This window comes from Gymnoscopelus microlampas (assembly GCF_963454915.1).
Source record: "Gymnoscopelus microlampas genome assembly, chromosome: 3".
Classification (NCBI taxonomy): Eukaryota; Metazoa; Chordata; class Actinopteri; order Myctophiformes; family Myctophidae; genus Gymnoscopelus; species Gymnoscopelus microlampas.
Window position 1 is genome coordinate 11,106,036 of NC_139940.1, and position 18,477 is coordinate 11,124,512.

At 40.6% G+C, this 18,477-nt stretch overlaps 1 protein-coding gene across 3 annotated transcripts in view; it reads left to right on the forward strand.

Moving 5' to 3' along the window:
* Positions 1 to 5,430: 5,430 nt before the first annotated feature.
* The window catches only part of osbpl3b (oxysterol binding protein-like 3b), a 105,408-nt gene continuing 92,361 nt past the window's right edge, over positions 5,431 to 18,477 (forward strand). For all 3 annotated transcript variants that reach the window (XM_084049716.1, XM_084049718.1, XM_084049717.1), the window contains exon 1: positions 5,431 to 5,603. The gene's annotated coding sequence lies outside the window, so the exon portion shown is untranslated. The remainder of the gene's footprint in view (positions 5,604 to 18,477) is intronic.

Below are 18,477 nucleotides of genomic sequence, written 5' to 3' on the forward strand. Positions count from 1 at the left end.
AACAGCAGAATAATAATATGTCATAGAATATTAATAATAATCTCCCAGATGGTGTGTGTGTGTGTGTGTGTGTGTGTGTGTGTGTGTGTGTGTGTGTGTGTGTGCGTGTGTGCGTGTGTGCGTGTGTGCGTGCGTGCATGCGTGCGTGCGTGTGTCAAAAACAGACTATACAAAAAAGTCCTTTCCAGAAATCTGGTTTGTTCTTTCATGTTATGCCCTTCAAATAAAACAACTTCAAATGCACATGATCACGCATTATGTCATCTGATATGTTCAACTTATTGGTTTTCCTCAGCCTGTGTGTGATCAAGGCACAGCTTGCAGCATTTCACAACATTAGACATTTGGTCTTTGGTGTTATGTGCCTCATTTGGTGTTCATCATCTGTGGCGTTTATCACTTGTGGTGCTCATCATTTGTGGTGTTCATCATTTGTGGTGTTCACTGCAACAATGAAAATAGGCTATTGTACAACCATGCCATTGCATGAAGCTCTTATAGAAGTCACGGCCAAGTGTAGAAAAGGTCCTTCGAGAGTAATTATTGTGTACCAGCTACACTAAAAGCACAAAAGCAATAAAATGGTGCTACTGTGGATTGCTGTACTTCATGTCTACGCATGCGTCTAAAGCCCACAGCCGAATAAGCAAAAGCATCCCAATTTATCACTTGAAAATATTTCATTTACGGCGAGCGTCACCATTGAGCAATGAAGTATACAGAACATCAGGCTGAAGTTTAAAGTTGTACTGTTTAACTCGACAGAGGAGAAGCCTTGCAAGAGAGCGAGACAGGGATAGGTGTTCACCAGCATAGAGGTACAGACTAGTACAGTATGTGCTTCCTGTGAATGGAATGCACTTCTTTGTACCCCTGCTGCAGTAACCTTGCAGGAGAGTTCTTTTGAAAGGATTGAAATGCCTTTTCACATGTTGGTTTTCTGCAGCTAGATTGACTCGGCACAAAAGAGGTTTTTTTTTGCGACAGCGAGGCATCCTTGAGCAGCGAGCCTGTGGCCTTGAGCGCCACAGCAACTCCTCATTCAGGGCTTTTGAAAGGGCCGTCTTGCCACTGCACACAAAGCACAACAGATCTGCACGATTTCCCTTCTGAGTGCTGTACACAGCCTTCAGGGACTTGATATCTGCTCACAAGATGGTGTTTGAGGACAATACAGATGGATTTTATTTTTAGATTGCCAACTGTCATTATTCTTGTCCTTACGGCAAATTAGGCTACTCTAACTGTGACAAGATCATTAATGATTACATTAATTGTTTTATTATCTAATGAGTCACTTTTCTAATCCATTTGGAAATTGGCCCCTCACTTTGCACTCTGCAGGGTTACGGTCACGCCTTCTCCATCCTGGAGGGCAGTCGCCTGTTCTGTGATCCTTCCTGAGGGCTCTTCCTTTTCTATTCCCATCAAGGTATTTTTTCCTAATTGACGGTTTAAATAGGGACAGACGTGTTGTTTGTTTCCTTTGTTAAATGGGCCTTTAAGGCCCTCTGGGACTGCAACAGTCATTACGAGCTAATACATTTTGAGTTGAGAGTTGAGTTGAGTTAATGTACTTGTTGTTGTCAAGGAATTTATAGCCTGTTCCATCTCAGTCATGAGTCATGAGGGTGTCACTTTCCAGAAAGATTAGATATACAAACTAACATTGTGTCCTTGTAGATCTGGGTGATATTATCTGTTTTTGTATCAATATCAAGATGAAACGTAAATTACATTAGCAGTGACCTCTGCTAGACAACATAACTAATCCTCCAATCATAGCAACAGTGGCAGCCATCCCAAGCACATTGGACTGAGAAGAAGGAGCTTGAAGTTGAACTGATAACTTTTTTCTCTGGTAAGTAAACGTTTGGAGAACAACTGCCGGGTGAAAACGATTTCATATAAACTAAGAACACATTCTAGATGTTTATTTGCAGTCAAAGTTGTCATTGAGCAGACCTAGATCGTACAGGGTGGAGGTTGTGCTACACTGTACGTGTTGCTGTGGTAACAAAGGATGTGAGAATTACAGAGAAATGAGCTGAGATTGTTTTGACGTTGCAGGGACAGACTCACTATATTACAATCTAGCCATCACATGGACCTGTCACCTGCCATTATCTTTCTGAATGTTTCATGTCGATATAAAAAGCCTTTGTCTCGTTGCACTGGTTGAAAACCCTTCCATGGAGGTGTGGCGTACAGTTTTGCATTCATTGACACAATGCAAATATTCCACTGAGACAGGTTGTGTATCATTTTACTATCACGCTTGATTAGTACATGCAGAAAAATTGGACAAATATATTTGAATTTGGGAGTCCTTGACTTGAAATGTTTGAGTTGGTTCTTATCAGCAGTATGTAAGTGGATCTGTAAGTCAGACATATTAGAGTGTATTTGTTTTCCTTAATGATCACACCTTGCACTTTTCATGTTGTTTTGCACACAAGGCTGCTGTCTACGAACAATGTAAGGTCAGAGCCAGGGCCCTTGCAACCATCAGAAGCATAGGCCTACTGTCTGAACAGAAGCCATGCAGTGTCTTTCACAGGTAAGATAAATACTTGCTGCTTTTGTTACTTAGGCTTGTTTTTCCTTGACCACAACAGAAATAGTATATCTAGATAGCATATTATTTAGACAGATGCTATAGGTAAATTGTTTATTTGGTATCCTATAGTTCAATGTACAGATTATTGTTTTTGATACTATTATTGTTTAGACTGATGCTAGGTTCTTCATGGTTTACCTGTGATCCTAGTTTACTGAGGCACTACTGTCTCTCTCTTGAAAGTGTAACAAGACTGTACAATCAACATGAATTTATCTATTCACGAATGGTAACAAATTGTTCTTTTTTTTCTGATTGCTTATTTTGGAATTCATCAAAAAACAAGTTTAAGAATCTACAGATGGTGTTTCCCTGTGAGCTGAAGGCAACCAATAACAGCAGCAAGACATCTGGTAAGGCTGCTGTGTTATTAGATTTGGTGTTATTTTCCTTTTCAGAAAGCTTTTCTTGTGATTGTTTAAAAAAAAAAACATCTGTTGACTTGTGATGTGACAATAAACTTGAAATTGAAGTTCATTCAATTTCGATTGCCTGAACATTTGAACATAATTTATGATAATAATGATAATGAATATGACACATGTAGGCCCTATTATAGGCCCCAAATGACATTCCATTTCAGTTGGAGCTGTTGCCTTGTTTCCCATAGGCCCTTAGGTAAGGCAGACCCTGTGTTAAATCATGTTGCTCGTTGATGTTTAAAGCTGATAACGTGATAAGTGTATCAGGGCCTGGTGGATTCATCATCATCATGAGACTGACAAGGCTGTGAGTCTAAGATCTGTCCACTAGATGGCAGAATACCCCCATACTTAATGAGGGTTCTCAGCTCCATTAGATTGCTAATTATTACCCTCTTAAATTTGTAATAAGCAATATAAATATTTGAATCCCAACATCAGAGTAATGTAAACAGGTTAGGGTTGGCTTCTTTTTGATCACTTTAGGCTAATTGAAATGTCTAAAACCAGCTGTAGGCTATAACCCATTATGTACCCCATAAAACAAGTAGGCTGCTAATGTCTTAATATAGGCCTAATATTGACATTAGCCTACTCAAAGCTGTTAATTGCCAAGAAGTGTATACTCAACGTTCTAATAAGTTACCTCCTGTGGTGTAAAGTAACTAAGTACATTTACTCTCAAGTACTGTACTTGTAATTTTGAGGTATTTTTTTACTTTACTGGAGTATTTCCAATGTTCAATAGCCTACTTTTACTCCATTACATCTCAGAGGCAAATATTGTACTTTTACTCCACTACAATTATTTGAAAACGTTAGTTACTAGTTACTTTGTAGATTTTGATTGTTATTACAAAACATATACCTTAACCACTTTAGCCTTATACATTTCGGCCTTTTGAAAATAGCCTATCTAAAAGCTCACAATGCCTTGATGCATGCATTGTGAGCTTGCAGATCTGCTATTTTCAAATGATGTTTACACAACTCGACCACACAGCTGCAATGTGATAGGCCGAGCATGGAAATTAAATGTTTTTTAATGTCACAATCATGGTGCTTTTTGCTGTCATGGGATATGCTATTCAGTAGTTTTGTAATCTCCAACATCTAGGTTTAAATTGTCATTTAATTGTCAAATAAATCTACATTTTGTAATTCTGCACAAATTCTGTAATTTCACTCCACTACAATTATTTGAAAACTTTAGTTACTACTAGTTACTTTGTAAAACATACAAAATGAACCACTTCAGTTCAGCTATGGCTATTTGAAAATAGCCGATCTACAAACTACTAAAGTGAGGCGTTGTAGAGAAAAAAAGTGAGCTTAGCTATTTTCAAAGGTTTTTTATACATTTTGAAACATGTGAAATGGAATATTGTGCATAATGAGTACATTGTTACTTTTACTTTTAGTACTTAAGTATTTTGACGCCAATACTTTTGTACCAATACTCAAGTACATTTTTAATACGGGACTTTCACTTGTAACAGAGTATTTCTACATGGTGATTGTGAGTACTTTTTCCACCACTGGTTATAATGGTATATGAGATTGGGGATCCTTGACAGGAAAATGATTGACAGACGGCTGTTTAATGAGACGCAGTCACACGTCACGGAAAAGATGCTGTCGATGGTACAAGTCCCGCCTTTCAAAGGAGCTGATTCTGCACTCTGATTGGAGATTCTTGCTGTCAATAACGCATCGCCGCCTCCCCTCGTATACTGCCAAGCTACAAGCTCACACAGCGCGTCGTGGACGCGACCCGTTGTGAGCTTGCAGATCGGCTATTTTCCCTGCGCGACACCGCCGTACGCGAATGATATTGATCCGGTTGTGGAGCGAGAGCAGTTGATAAACGGATGCTTTCAACCGCTAGACAGGGTTGCCAAGTCCGCTTATTATACGCCACTTTGGGCTTCTTTTTCTGTAAAGTTGCTTGTAAATATTGATAATTGCGGGTTGCGTTTTTTTGGGCTTGTTTCTATTGTGTAGTTTCTTATTTTGGGCTTGCTGTGTAATGTTGTTTAAACCAGTGGTTCTTAAACATTTTCATGTCATTCGTTGGACCCCCAAATGAATATATGTATTTGTCTGCACTCTGCAGACCAAATTTTATGCCAGGGACCACAATATTTGTGTTGTTAAAATGTTTATATTAAAAAAACACATATTTTCTTCAAGAAGTTTTTTGAAAATAGGCTATTTTCAAAAAGCCGATGTACAAAGGTCTCTCATCTAGCCTAGTCGCTTCTTTTGGGCTTGTTTTCCTAGACGTGATTGCTTATTTCTCTCACACACACTGGCAACACTGATGCTTTCAACCGCTAGAGTTGCGTTCCTGAAACTGAGGCAGCATGAATGTCCGTCATTCACCGTCAGAGATCACAGGGTGTACGGCTCATCTCTCTCTCATTTATATGTGTTTTTGGCCACATAAACTATAGTTTAAAACCATTCTACAACAGCCGGCTGTTTTCTAAGAGAATACAGAGCCTACACATCTATAGAGCGCTTTCAACACTTGGGAATTCACATCTGAAAGTGTCAAGGTGAGTGCGCTATTTATCAGTAACAAGTCTCACATTACTTTAATAAGCTTCCAGACAGTTATGTATTAGGCCAGTCCTTGTGTTTAATTGGGATACATGAACATGCACCTTTCTTTAGGCTATTCAGTCTGAAATATAAATGACTCGTGAAATCTAATTTAAAAAAGTTTTATGCTTTATGATTTTACCAAGGGAATTCTGTTGTTTTCAGTTTCTTGTTTTCAATTCCTTCGCCCTGGATAAAAGTACTCAACAATAACAATACAAATTATTTAGGCTAATAGCCTAGTAATGGATGGATTAATCGTCTACTTCAAGGTTAAGCCAACAGTGAACAGTAGCCAGACACTATACCTGGAGGAGCTGAAAGTCACACAGGTTTCACAAGCAGTTGTCCTGGACTGTAGTGGTTCTCAAAGTGGGGTTCAGGGACCCCCGGGATGGGGGGGGCGTCCAGGTTGAAAGATTTAGACAAATCTTGAAACATTTGTGATCATTTTGAAAAAAGTTTAACAACACAAATGTTCTCTTATGGGGGTCCCATGGCACAAAGGGCCAAATAAGGGCCAAAAAAGCAATATCATTTTGGGGGTCCTCGACATGAAAATGTTTGAGAGACACTGCTATTACTCCTGCAACATGCATATGGCATATTGAATAGAGCCATCCCAGACTCGCCTTCTTTTCGATTAGAAAAGATAAAGAGGACATATCTATAGAGTACATCAATAATTCACAATTTCTCATTTTCTAAATGCAGCCATGAATCAGCTACTTAGAGAAAGCTACTGTAAAATGGTGAATAATCATGTGCTTGGAATAGGAATGGGTGGCCTATTAAGTCATGCTCCACAGGGTGCGTGTGTGCGTGCGTGCGTGTGTGTGCGTGTGTGTGTGTGTGTAATCGAAAGGCCTAGAGTTGTGAGGAGGAGTGGAGAATCCACTCTCATATTCCATCAGAATTTGAGCTGGGATTTGGTTGTCAAAGTGTGGGCATTTAGTGTGCTCCCCAACACGAGTAGGTAGATTTTGCGAGCATTTGTCATTGACAATTTAAAATAGACTCTCGACTGTTTGGTCTCAGTACATTCCCACTCTTCACTTCTCCTCCTAACAGATAAACTGTACAGTGTACAGTACTGTACTACCATATGCCAAATTCAGCCAGGGACTCTGCTCTAAGATTTTTTTAATTTAATGTTGGCTTGTCCCACAAAAAACTCTAGGTTATATATTGACGATCTTCTTTATGTAATTACGTAGACTTACAGTAAGTCTTTTAACTACCTGATATCTGAACTCCTTTGGGTAGAGGGAGACCGTTTTAAATGCTGTTGTTGTCCTGTGTGTGCTGGAACATGCATGGGCCTTGAAAGAGGACTATTCAGATGTGTTTCTCTCTTTTTTTGGGGGTGGGGTATGGGGGCTTCATCTGAAGTGTTTGCCTCAAAGTGAATGCCAGCTCTGTTGACTGAGGTATGTGGCACTGTTGTAAATGCTCTGCATTTTGTGACATCCTTGCCAAGTGAATAGAGAATTCACTGTTGAGGCTTAAGGATGTGCCTCATTCAATTCAAATGTGTTTCTCCCCTTTCCTATTAACATCTATAGTAGCTTTTTACACAGGCAACTCACTCTAAATAGCAGCAGATAGGGAGTATATCGTTATTCGTTGCATATTTTTATATATTTTTGTAAATGTATGCCCTACTTCATCATACAAGAGTGTCGCACAAAAGTAGTGAAAATAGCCGATCTACAAGCTTGTAGATCGGCTATTTTCACGTTTTTTGACATGCAAGGTTTCCACCGGACAGTGGCGATATGTACATCAATAATATTTATACTGTAGCACCTTTCATCTGCATTTCACTCTGGGTATTGGTACTGTAAATATATAGTCACTGCACAACCGGCCCCTCCAGTAAACACACACACACACACACACACACACACACACACACACACACACACACACACACACACACACACACACACACACACACACACACACACACACACACACACACACACACACACACACACACGTCTACTGTGAAGGACAGTCAGGAATTGGCAGAATTCCTGGAACGCCAATGCGAAGCAGAAAAACAGTTTCCCCTGTTTTTTCCACAAGGGAACATACTAAACTCACACTGCGGGGGCACCTAGTGGCAGCCAGTCTTTCTGCTGTTCTATGATATCACTTCTACACCGCAAAGGGATAAATATATTTAACTGTGGGGTGCCTGGTGGCTCAGCCAGTTAGTGCACAGACCATATGGTCCTTGTGTGAGTGTGAGGACCCGGGTTAGAATCCGACTCCATGTCTTTTCTCGCATGTCTCTCCTCTCGCTCTGCCCTTGGATTCCTGTCTCTCTACACTGAACTCTCTGAAATAAAGCTCTTACAGACAGACAAACAGACAGACAGACAGACAGACAGACAGACAGACAGATGGACCTTTATTGATCCTGCAAAGGAAATTCTGTTGTCATGGCAGCACCGCAGTATGAAAAACACAGGACGGAAACAGATAGGAGTAAAGAGATACATCGAAATTTTCAAGAATAATAAAAAAGTCTTGCCTGGCCCTCTGCAATTGGACCGTCTAGGATTTGCATGGTGACTGTAGCTATTAACAGATACATAAAGGTGTTATTTATCCCCCTTAGGCAAATTTGTCCTCTGCATTGGACGTATTTAGGGGCAGTGAGCAGCCACAGTACAGCGCTGTGCTCGGGGACCAACTCCAGTTGTAACGGCAGGCACTATGCCAGCACCTTGGTCAAGGGCACTGGCTGGAGTCTGTATGTATGTACCTGAAATATACATGTCTTTTGGTGTGGGGTGAAACCCAACAAACCCAACAAACACAGGGAGAACATGCAAACTCCACTGTGCCACCATGCCACCCTAAGTGTACGTGAAAAATGTATCCCCAGTATATAGGCTATAGTATGGTTAAATATGTACAGTCAATGACAGCACGTACGCTCCATTTCTTCCCCGCCTGGGTTCGCCCTTGACTCCCGATGTATCTCTATCTGTGAATAGATGTGCAGAGTCATGTAATCCATGCCGTGACGTAGTGCTCATCTATAATGTGTTAAAGCTGGAGGTAGCGTGTGTGCAGGTTGTCAGGACTCCTACTCCTGCATCATGGCTGCCAAGGACTTCTTTCTCCTGCAACGTGCTGCCATGCATGTATCTTGTTACATTGCACAGGTCCAGTAAATTGATATAGTTGCTGTTGGCTGGTAGATGAAATCAGAGAATGGCTTACAACCTGTGCATTTGATTGATTGATTGATTGATTGATTGATTGATGTCTTTATTGATCATGAAATAAAATCATGTCCACATACATACATCTGTAACAAACATCTGACCCACCATAATCAACAGGATAACGCAAAAAAAGCTAACAGCTTGTTTCCATTGTGGTCCTTTAGTATGAGGTGTGTATGATGATGGAATGGTGATGGAATGGAACACTTCAAAGCATGGCGGACAGTGTGGACAGACACTCAGTCATAATTCAAAAGTCCAATCTTTTATCATTCAGCCATTCAGTCTGTGAGACGGCTACAGACTGGCTTTGTGCTTCTTCTGTCATGTGATGTGCTGTTGGGTGCACGAGACCATTCTGAACAGTTGATAGTTTAGCCATGTAATGGGGCTTGCACAATTCATCTTGATGTTATGTTTCATAATTGCGTAATCGCTAAACTTAGCAATGAATTCAAACATCTAATTTGGTCAGCTGTTGCACCTTTCCTTCGTCTCCTCGCCATTACAGCCCTACCATTAAATTCCCCAAGTTGTTTAGTCAGAAGCTCAGTGTGAGTTGTGTTGCTGCTCGAGATGGAGCTTTTGTGAATGTGTTGTAGGCCTAGGGCCATATACTTCCTAATAGCCAAAATAGCTGTTATACAAGCTCACAACGTGTGCCACAGGTATGCCAGCGGCAATGAGGTTAAAATGAATTTGATTTAAATTGTTAAATTCCGATAGTATCAGACGTGAATATAAAACATATCAGACAGACTGATCTGATTTACTAAAAAGGAAATGAAGGTATTAGACTAGGCAGAATTTCAGAAAATGTGCTTGTATAAAATGCTGAAGGCATTTCGTGTTTATTTTTGGTATACAACATTTCTAGGGGTATTAAGGGGTGCTGAATCCAAATCTGCTGTATACCCAGCGCAAAAATGTCAATTAAGGCCTCAAAATTGAGAAATTCAACATGGCCGCCAGCGCCAGGACCTCTTTCCAAAAAAACAGGTGCTAAACCCACATTCTTTATTCTACTGACATGAAACTTTGCACAGAACATCTGCACTTATGGGGGAAGAAAGTAGGAATATAGCTGGGGTGCAACCATGAGAGTAACAGGGTGTTTTTGACTGTCTAACTGTAATCTTTGTATAGGCGAGGATACAAAAATGACATTTCTTCAGTGTTTGCAGGGATACTACAGCAATTTGGTAATAACTGTACAGTGTTGGACACCAACATTGGAATCCCCCAAGTCTTAGCTTTCTTCAGGTACCAAGTTTATGCCAGTAGCCCTTATAAGTCTGGATATATAAGCATTTTAGTGTAAGCATGCTGTTTTATAGTAGGGTCCGAAAGTGAGGTTCTGTGACCATCCTTTGGCAAGTATGTTTTTACGATTGATTTGACCTCTATGGACCCTTTAGAAAAGATTTAGCCCCCAGGTCCCTCCCAAAAATCCCGGCATTTTTTGCTAGACAGCCAAATTCAAAATGGCGCCCGGCGCCATCTCTAAAAATTAACTTTTGATCTGGATGACCTAGAATCATGTATGAAGGCACTTTTCCATACAAGTCAACCATGAGGATTCCAAATCTGACACAATTCTAATTGTCAGACCTCGTTTTGACTCCGAAATTCAAGATGGCCGACATCCAGTACAGTAAAAACTTATACCCAGGGGGCAATGAACCAGATGGGCTAGAAATAAAAACTTGGTGTCTATTTCATGGTTTCAGAGCATGAGAAACTCAATGGAATACTTATCTTTATGATTGGGTGTGTCTGGACCTTTAATTTGCATATTTCCAAGATGGACGCCACGCAAAAATGAGTTTTACTTTGACTTTTACAGTGACAGCTGACTGTTATGGCAAAAAGTCTGCTTTTTAAGTAATATGAACACATTTGGTCAGTTTGAGCTTTAATTTATATGTTGTCAATATGGCAGACCCACACCATGAGTCTGGTCAGAGTCGTGTAATCCGGGATGCAGAGATGGTAGTCAAGGCAGCAGTGGAGACTAACCCATTTACAGTGAGCACATCATCCATGATCAACATATCTACAGGACAGTGTGCTGATTCCACATCCACAGTCAAGGACGACTTGATGAGTGTGAAAGAACTGGGTCTGAAGGCACTGTGTGAGTCACTGTCCAGTGAACAGAAGAAGACAAGAATAATGAAGCTTAACACTTTCTACACTCAAAACACAAAATCTAAACAATCTAAGGGGAAAACCTCAGCACCTGGCAAGAGCAATGAAATTACTGCCCTCCTGCGCATGACCCTAATCATAGCCAGTGGTGGAGAACTCAACCTTGTTGACTTTATAGGCAACCACGAGTGCAGTGACTTCCCCCCTTCCCTCTTCCAGGAAGATGGCAGGATGAGAACAGGTACCAAGGCAAGCCTTGTGAAGGTCCTGAAAGAGGAGACCAAAGTTGCATGTATCCCTGACCTGCCTACAGAAGACAGAAAAACAGCAGTAGTTATTGATGCCATGTATGCCATGCGCCATTGGTCGTTCCTGAAAGGTGAAGCATTTGGAACAATCGCTGAACGATACCAACGTCTGCTGTTGAATGATGTGCCTGCTGGCACAGAGATCATTCACTTCTGTTTTGACCGGTACTGTGGACCTAGTCTTAAGACAGCTGAGCAAGAACACAGATATGCTTGACCAAAACCTACCAAAGAATATGAAGTCAGTATGCATTACACAGCTCCAGATCCTCAGGAGTTTTTTGCTGTGTCAGCTAACAAGGCAAACCTATTGAGTTTCCTCTGTGACGAATGGTGTGAAAATGAGAAACTTAAGTCGGCCCTTGGTCCAACACATCTTTACCTGGGTGGGGGGTTTAAAGAAGAGACAAGGAGTGTGGTGATCAAGGAGGGGTCTATTGAAGATGTCCCTGCACTAGAATCCACACAACAGGAGGCTGATACAAGAATAATACTCCACACCCTGTACAGTGTCCAGAATGACAAAGTTGACAGAGTTGTCAGAATCAGAATCAGTAGACTTTATTGCCATGACATGTGAACATGTTAGGAATTTCATTTGGTACAGCGGAGCACAGTTTACAACAGACAGAAACAACACTCCCCAACACCACAGCAGCCATGGGCGGCGCTGTCATCCATGCCAATGACACAGACATCATCATCATGTGCCTTTACTATGCAGCAACCCATCTCCAATGCCTTCCAGAGCTGTGGGTGAGAACAGAGCAAAATTCATACCTTCCTATCCATCAAATGGTATCAGCACTGGGTCTCGCACAGTGTCGTGCCCTGCCCTTTATCCATAGTTTAAGTGGCAGAGATACTGTACCACCAGCTATCCCTTCTTCACTGGGAAGAAGGCATGGCTCAAGGCCATCATGCGTCTGGATCTCTGCACTTGAGGAGTTTGATGAAAACTCTTATGATTCCCTCTCAGATGACGTCCATCAATCAGGCACGAGACCTCACAATTGCTGTATATACATCCAAAGCGGACCACCAGGAGGATTTTGACCTGAGTAAGCTTAGAGTGTAAAAAGTTCCTCAATAATAGATCAACCCTCTTAAAGCTGCTGCCCCCGACAGATAATTCCTTTGACCTGCACCTGAGAAGAGCTGTTCTTGCAACCATAATAGATAAATGTGCACATATCGCCAAGCCGGATATTCCTTCTTTCACAGAGTATGGATGTTCTCTCAGTGCTAGCAATGCAGTCCCCCTTGCATCTACCGAGCCAGCCTGGCCTGTGTCAATGAACAAGGCAATATCATGCAGCTGTATCAAAGGCTGCCAGAAAAACTGTTCCCGTGCAAAGAAGGCAATTCCATTCTACTTAGGATGCCGTTGCCAGGGACTGGAGACACGATGCAGCAGGATCAGTGCAACATGACAACAGTGACAGTGAATAGCATTGTACCATAGTATCATTGGCTTTAGAAGCAGGCAAGACTGAACCATAGAGGTCAAAATGAACCTTTTGTAGGCAACCTCAACTCCGCTTTTACTCTATTTGTCACTAAGTAGTCTATCTTTTGTTATGTTACTTGAATGCATACCACTATGTTAATTTGTATAGCCCTAAAGTTGAAGTTTTTGGCAAGTCTTGGAGTGTGCATGTGTCTGTTTATATTGTATTTAGTTTATGATACATAAGGTACATTGTGGGCTTTTTCTCCGATTTTTCTCTGCAATCATCCCCACAACTATAGATCTATAAATCAATAAATGGAAAATGTAATACCATACATTATTTATGACTGCAGCCATATTGACAACATATAAATTAAAGCGCAAACTGACCAAATGTGTTCATATTGCTTAAAAAGCAGACTTTTTGCCATAACAGTAAGCTGTCACTGTAAAAGTCATAGTAAAACTCATTTTCGCGTGGCGTCCATCTTGGAAATATGCAAATTAAAGGTCCAGACACACCCAATCATAAAGATAAGTATTCCATTGAGTTTCTCATGCTCTGAAACCATGAAATAGACACCAAGTTTTTATTTCTAGCCCATCTGGTTCTTTGCCCCCTGGGTTTAAGTTTTTACTGTACTGGATGTCGGCCATCTTGAATTTCGGAGTCAAAACGAGGTCTGACAATTAAAATTGTGTCAGATTTGGAATCCTCATGGTTGACTTGTATGGAAAAGTGCCTTCATACATGATTCTAGGTCATCCAGATCAAAAGTTAATTTTTAGAGATGGCGCCGGGCGCCATTTTGAATTTGGCTGTCTAGCAAAAAATGCCGGGATTTTTGGGAGGGACCTGGGGGCTAAATCTTTTCTAAAGGGTCCATAGAGGTCAAATCAATCGTAAAAACATACTTGCCAAAGGATGGTCACAGAACCTCACTTTCGGACCCTACTATAAAACAGCATGCTTACACTAAAATGCTTATATATCCAGACTTATAAGGGCTACTGGCATAAACTTGGTACCTGAAGAAAGCTAAGACTTGGGGGATTCCAATGTTGGTGTCCAACACTGTACAGTTATTACCAAATTGCTGTAGTATTCCTGCAAACACTGAAGAAATGTCATTTTTGTATCCTCGCCTATACAAAGATTACAGTTAGACAGTCAAAAACACCCTGTTACTCTCATGGTTGCACCCCAGCTATATTCCTACTTTCTTCCCCCATAAGTGCAGATGTTCTGTGCAAAGTTTCATGTCAGTAGAATAAAGAATGTGGGTTTAGCACCTGTTTTTTTGGAAAGAGGTCCTGGCGCTGGCGGCCATGTTGAATTTCTCAATTTTGAGGCCTTAATTGACATTTTTGCGCTGGGTATACAGCAGATTTGGATTCAGCACCCCTTAATACCCCTAGAAATGTTGTATACCAAAAATAAACACGAAATGCCTTCGGGGTTATGCTTCTCTGAAAATTGACCCTGTCTATATCTAATTCAGCTTAACCAGAAGGAAGGATAAAACATATTCCCACCAGCAATAAAAAAGAATGACCAGAGGGGGTGATATCAAAAGCAGAGGCATGCCCCTTCCCAACTAATCAAACCATAGATAGATGGGTGTAAAGACAGAGGCTTTGTGAATGCAGGTAGATGATGTAAACTCAGGTTTTGTGAATGTGCTGGGGGAACAGTAGATGGAGTCAGCGGGTACAGCAGCGCCCCATGCATGCTAGCAGGTGTTGACTCTAGCTGCGAGGGCGCTACATGCATAATACATGTGGCTTCAAAATGTAAACAGATAAAAGAGGCTTCATGCATACATCAGTGCTCATTAAGAAGCCATGGACATGGAAACCTCTGCTCTTTTGAGTACATTTTTGTGCCTAATGCAAAATACAATTGTAATATGTAATGAACTTTTGTGTACACCACAGTAGTGCTCTGCTCATGATAGAGTAAAAGCCAGGTTAATACCGTTCATTTAATTTTCAATTTGAAGTGATGAGTGAATGCAGGTGTTACAGTGCCAATGATTATGTACCGTACATTTGAAATCTAAAGGCCTGATTATACTTGACACATCTGCAAGCGGACGCGTGCATAATTCTGTCTGCAGACGTGTATGCATTCCACGCATGCATCCCGCAGATAATGCCACTTCTGCTTTCATACTTATATCAGTTAACAGAGATTTCTTTGAAGAATTAAAGAATTTACTGTAACTCATAGCTTTCAATGATGAGTTACGGTGTAAAGATGCTCAGACAACTTCTCTTTAAACAGAGTGTTAACATTTATGTTCTAGCGCAGGGGTGGGCAGCATTTATTTCCAGAGGGCCATACTGACTTCGATAAATTGAGTGAAGGGCCACACGTTGTACAACTGAATTGAAACTTGAAACACATGGTGCTGAAGCTGAATGATGTTACAACTGCATTGGTAGACATTGAATTTGGTAGACATGCCAGACTACTTTAGAATAAGGTCCTTGCTTTCAGAACAAGAATTTTCAGTTACAAAATGTTGATCTTTCTTTTTCTTTTTGTATCACTCTGGTGTACTCTGTACGAGATTACAATGAAAAGATTACATAAAACAATCCACGTCAATACTGTATCTCATCTTATCTGATATGCACCACTCCATACAGTAGGTCACTGATAAAACACATTGCAATCACATTGCATTCATTATATATGGACTCACGGCAAACTGTTTCACTGTTACATTATAAACATAAAACATTTGAGTACATACGGATGGAGGAATGCAGGTATGTACTCATATGGCAATTAATTACTATGAATTGGAGTTAAATTAATTTGTCTCAAAACCATTAACATATGGCATATGACTTGGAGGGCCGGATTGAGACGGTCAAAGGGCTGGGTTCGGCCCCCGGGCCGTATGTTGTCATAAGCTGGTGCTGAAATTGACATCATAGTGTACAAGTATAATTTGTGCTTAACCCTTGAACCCTAGCGTCCCTATTCTGGGCAAAAACTGCAGATCTTGGCTCACATGTAGCATTGCGATGCGTTGTGAGCTTGTAGATTTTCGGCAAAGAGATTTTGGTGTAGAGGGATCAAAAAAGGTCCAAGGATAGCCCCTGGGGGACCCCGGTCAACAATAGGGGTGTTAGAAAAAAATCGTTTCATGTAAGAATCGCGATTCTTATTATTAATATGATCTTTATTATTGTTTTGGCACATTTTTGGGCGGGATTCTTTTTATTTTTCTGGTTAAAGTTACAGGAGCTTTTACTCTATGGTGTTTGTGATAATGAAATGTAAGCTTACCATAATCACAGTAAACATTATCATGTCCTCAGTCATATTCAAGGGCTTTTTTTTTAAACCAACTGCAGTCACTTTCAGTTCAGCACACCTGAAGTGTGTGTCACTGTCCAGTTGAAGCTCGTTGCCACTCGTTAATGTTACTTGTCAAAGCAATTATGGTCTGTTTCTGCATCAAATAGAACTCCATCAGAGCCAAGATTTTTTACACAACCCTCTCTGAGTGGTATTATATAATTTTTGGTTTGAGCTGTTGGAAATAACTAGGCTACACTTGGTTGTTAAAGTCCAGATGGTAACAATATGACTGAAATAATTTAGAGAAAAACTGATTGAGAATCGATTTTTTAAAATCGTTTTGAATCGAATCGTGACTCCAAGAATTGGAATCGAATTGTTAGATAGCAGAAGAGTCACAGCCCTAGTCAACAAAGTATGTAGGGTTTAAGTGGTTAATTGTTGTCCTGTCAGCATGACTGGCCTGAGACCAGCTACCATCAGGTAGTGGTACTGTAGTCTACCATCTGCCTTTCTCTCCATGTCGGACTGAAAGGTTATCTCCATTCTTATCAGCCTCATCCAGGGGGTGCGGGGAGGAGAGGAGTGGGGTGGGGGTTGCAGTCTGAGTGGCTGATTTGTCCCTCAACAGTCTGCCAAGCCTTTTAAGAAATTACTTACAGAATGACATTTTAGACAAAGCGCAGCCACTCCTGCCAGAGACTTTTTTTTTTTTTTTAAACTTTGTCTTTATTTTTCACACACAAAACAAGACAAACGTTCAAAAAGGACATTACAATAAGGAAAACAAAAAACAGAACGAAAGAAAAAGACAGAACAGTAAAAAAGAAAATCAATACAAAAAAGAAAAGAAAAGGACAATACAGGGGGGGGGGGGGGGGTTATACACTATTCATTTACTCTTATACATATGCCATTTCTCCCAACGTTTCTCAAAAATCTCTGCCTTAATCCTTAAATTATAAGTCATTTTTTCCATAAGACATATTTCTTCAATAATATCACACCAATGTTCCTCTCTAGGAGGGTCTGTTTTCAGCCATTTCCTTGTGATGGCTTTTTTAGCTGCCAGTGTCAAGATTTTGAACAGGTAAACGTCCTCGTGTCCTATTATGTCATCTGGTGTCAAACCGAGATACAAAATCCGGGGATCACAGACAATCTTGTAGCCCATTACTTCCTCCAAAACCCGGAGAACACTGTCCCAGAATGACTGTATTTTCTTACATGACCAGAAAATGTGTGAATGATTGGCGTTCGGATGCCCACACTCTCTCCAACAAAACTGCTGTTTACTCAGTTGTTTGCTTTTGATTTTAGGTGTAATGAAAAAGCGTATTAAATTCTTCCACCCAAATTCCCTCCATTGCTTAGAGTTTGTTGAAGATTGTTGTGTGGAACACATGGAACGCCACTCACTCTCAGACACCTCAATATTAAATTCAGATTCCCATTTCGATTTCACATACATTGTATTTCTTCCATGTTGCTTCTGCAAGCCTCTATACAGTTTGGAAACAATCCTTGAAGGTGTTTGTTTATATGCACCTGTCAAAACACCAATCACTTCATTTCCTTCCACTGATATCTCCTTTTTAATTTCTGTGTCATAAAAATGTCTTAGCTGAAAAAATCTGAACATGTCACCATTTTCCAAGTCAAACTCCCTCTTGAGTTGATCAAACGATTTGAATTCTTGACCCTCTAAAAGTGTACACATAGCTGTTATTCCCCTTTCTCTCCATCTTTCATATGTCTTATCTAGTTCCCCAGGTCTGAATTTCGTATTATGGGAGGGCCAGATCAAGAGTTTACTGTCACCTGTCAATTTATACTTTTTAACCACATCATGCCATATTCCCAATGTTTTGCTTACAATAGAATTGTCTCCCTTAAATTCTTTTCCACTTAACATGGCCTGAGGGGGAGCTCGACCCACGCCCACCTCAATTTCCTTCCACCTGGATACATAGTTTGGGGAACACCAGTAGACGATATACCTCAATTGTGCAGCATAATAGTATTCTTTAAAATTTGGCAGTGCTAGTCCTCCATTTTCCTTGTCTAATTGCAGAGTCTTGAATCTTACCCTGGGTCGAGCTCCCGCCCAAATGAACCTAGAGATCAACTTATCCCACGCAGAGAACTGTGATTCTGGTATTTTAACTGGGAGTGACAGAAAGAGATATAGCAACCTTGGTAAAATATTCATTTTGACCACTTCAATTCTTGAACTAAAGTCCAATATTATTGTAGACCACTTAGCTACATCCTTCTTTATCTGGTCATTTATTACATTATAGTTTGTTTCATACAATTTGTCGGCTTCTTGAGTGATTAGTACTCCCAGAT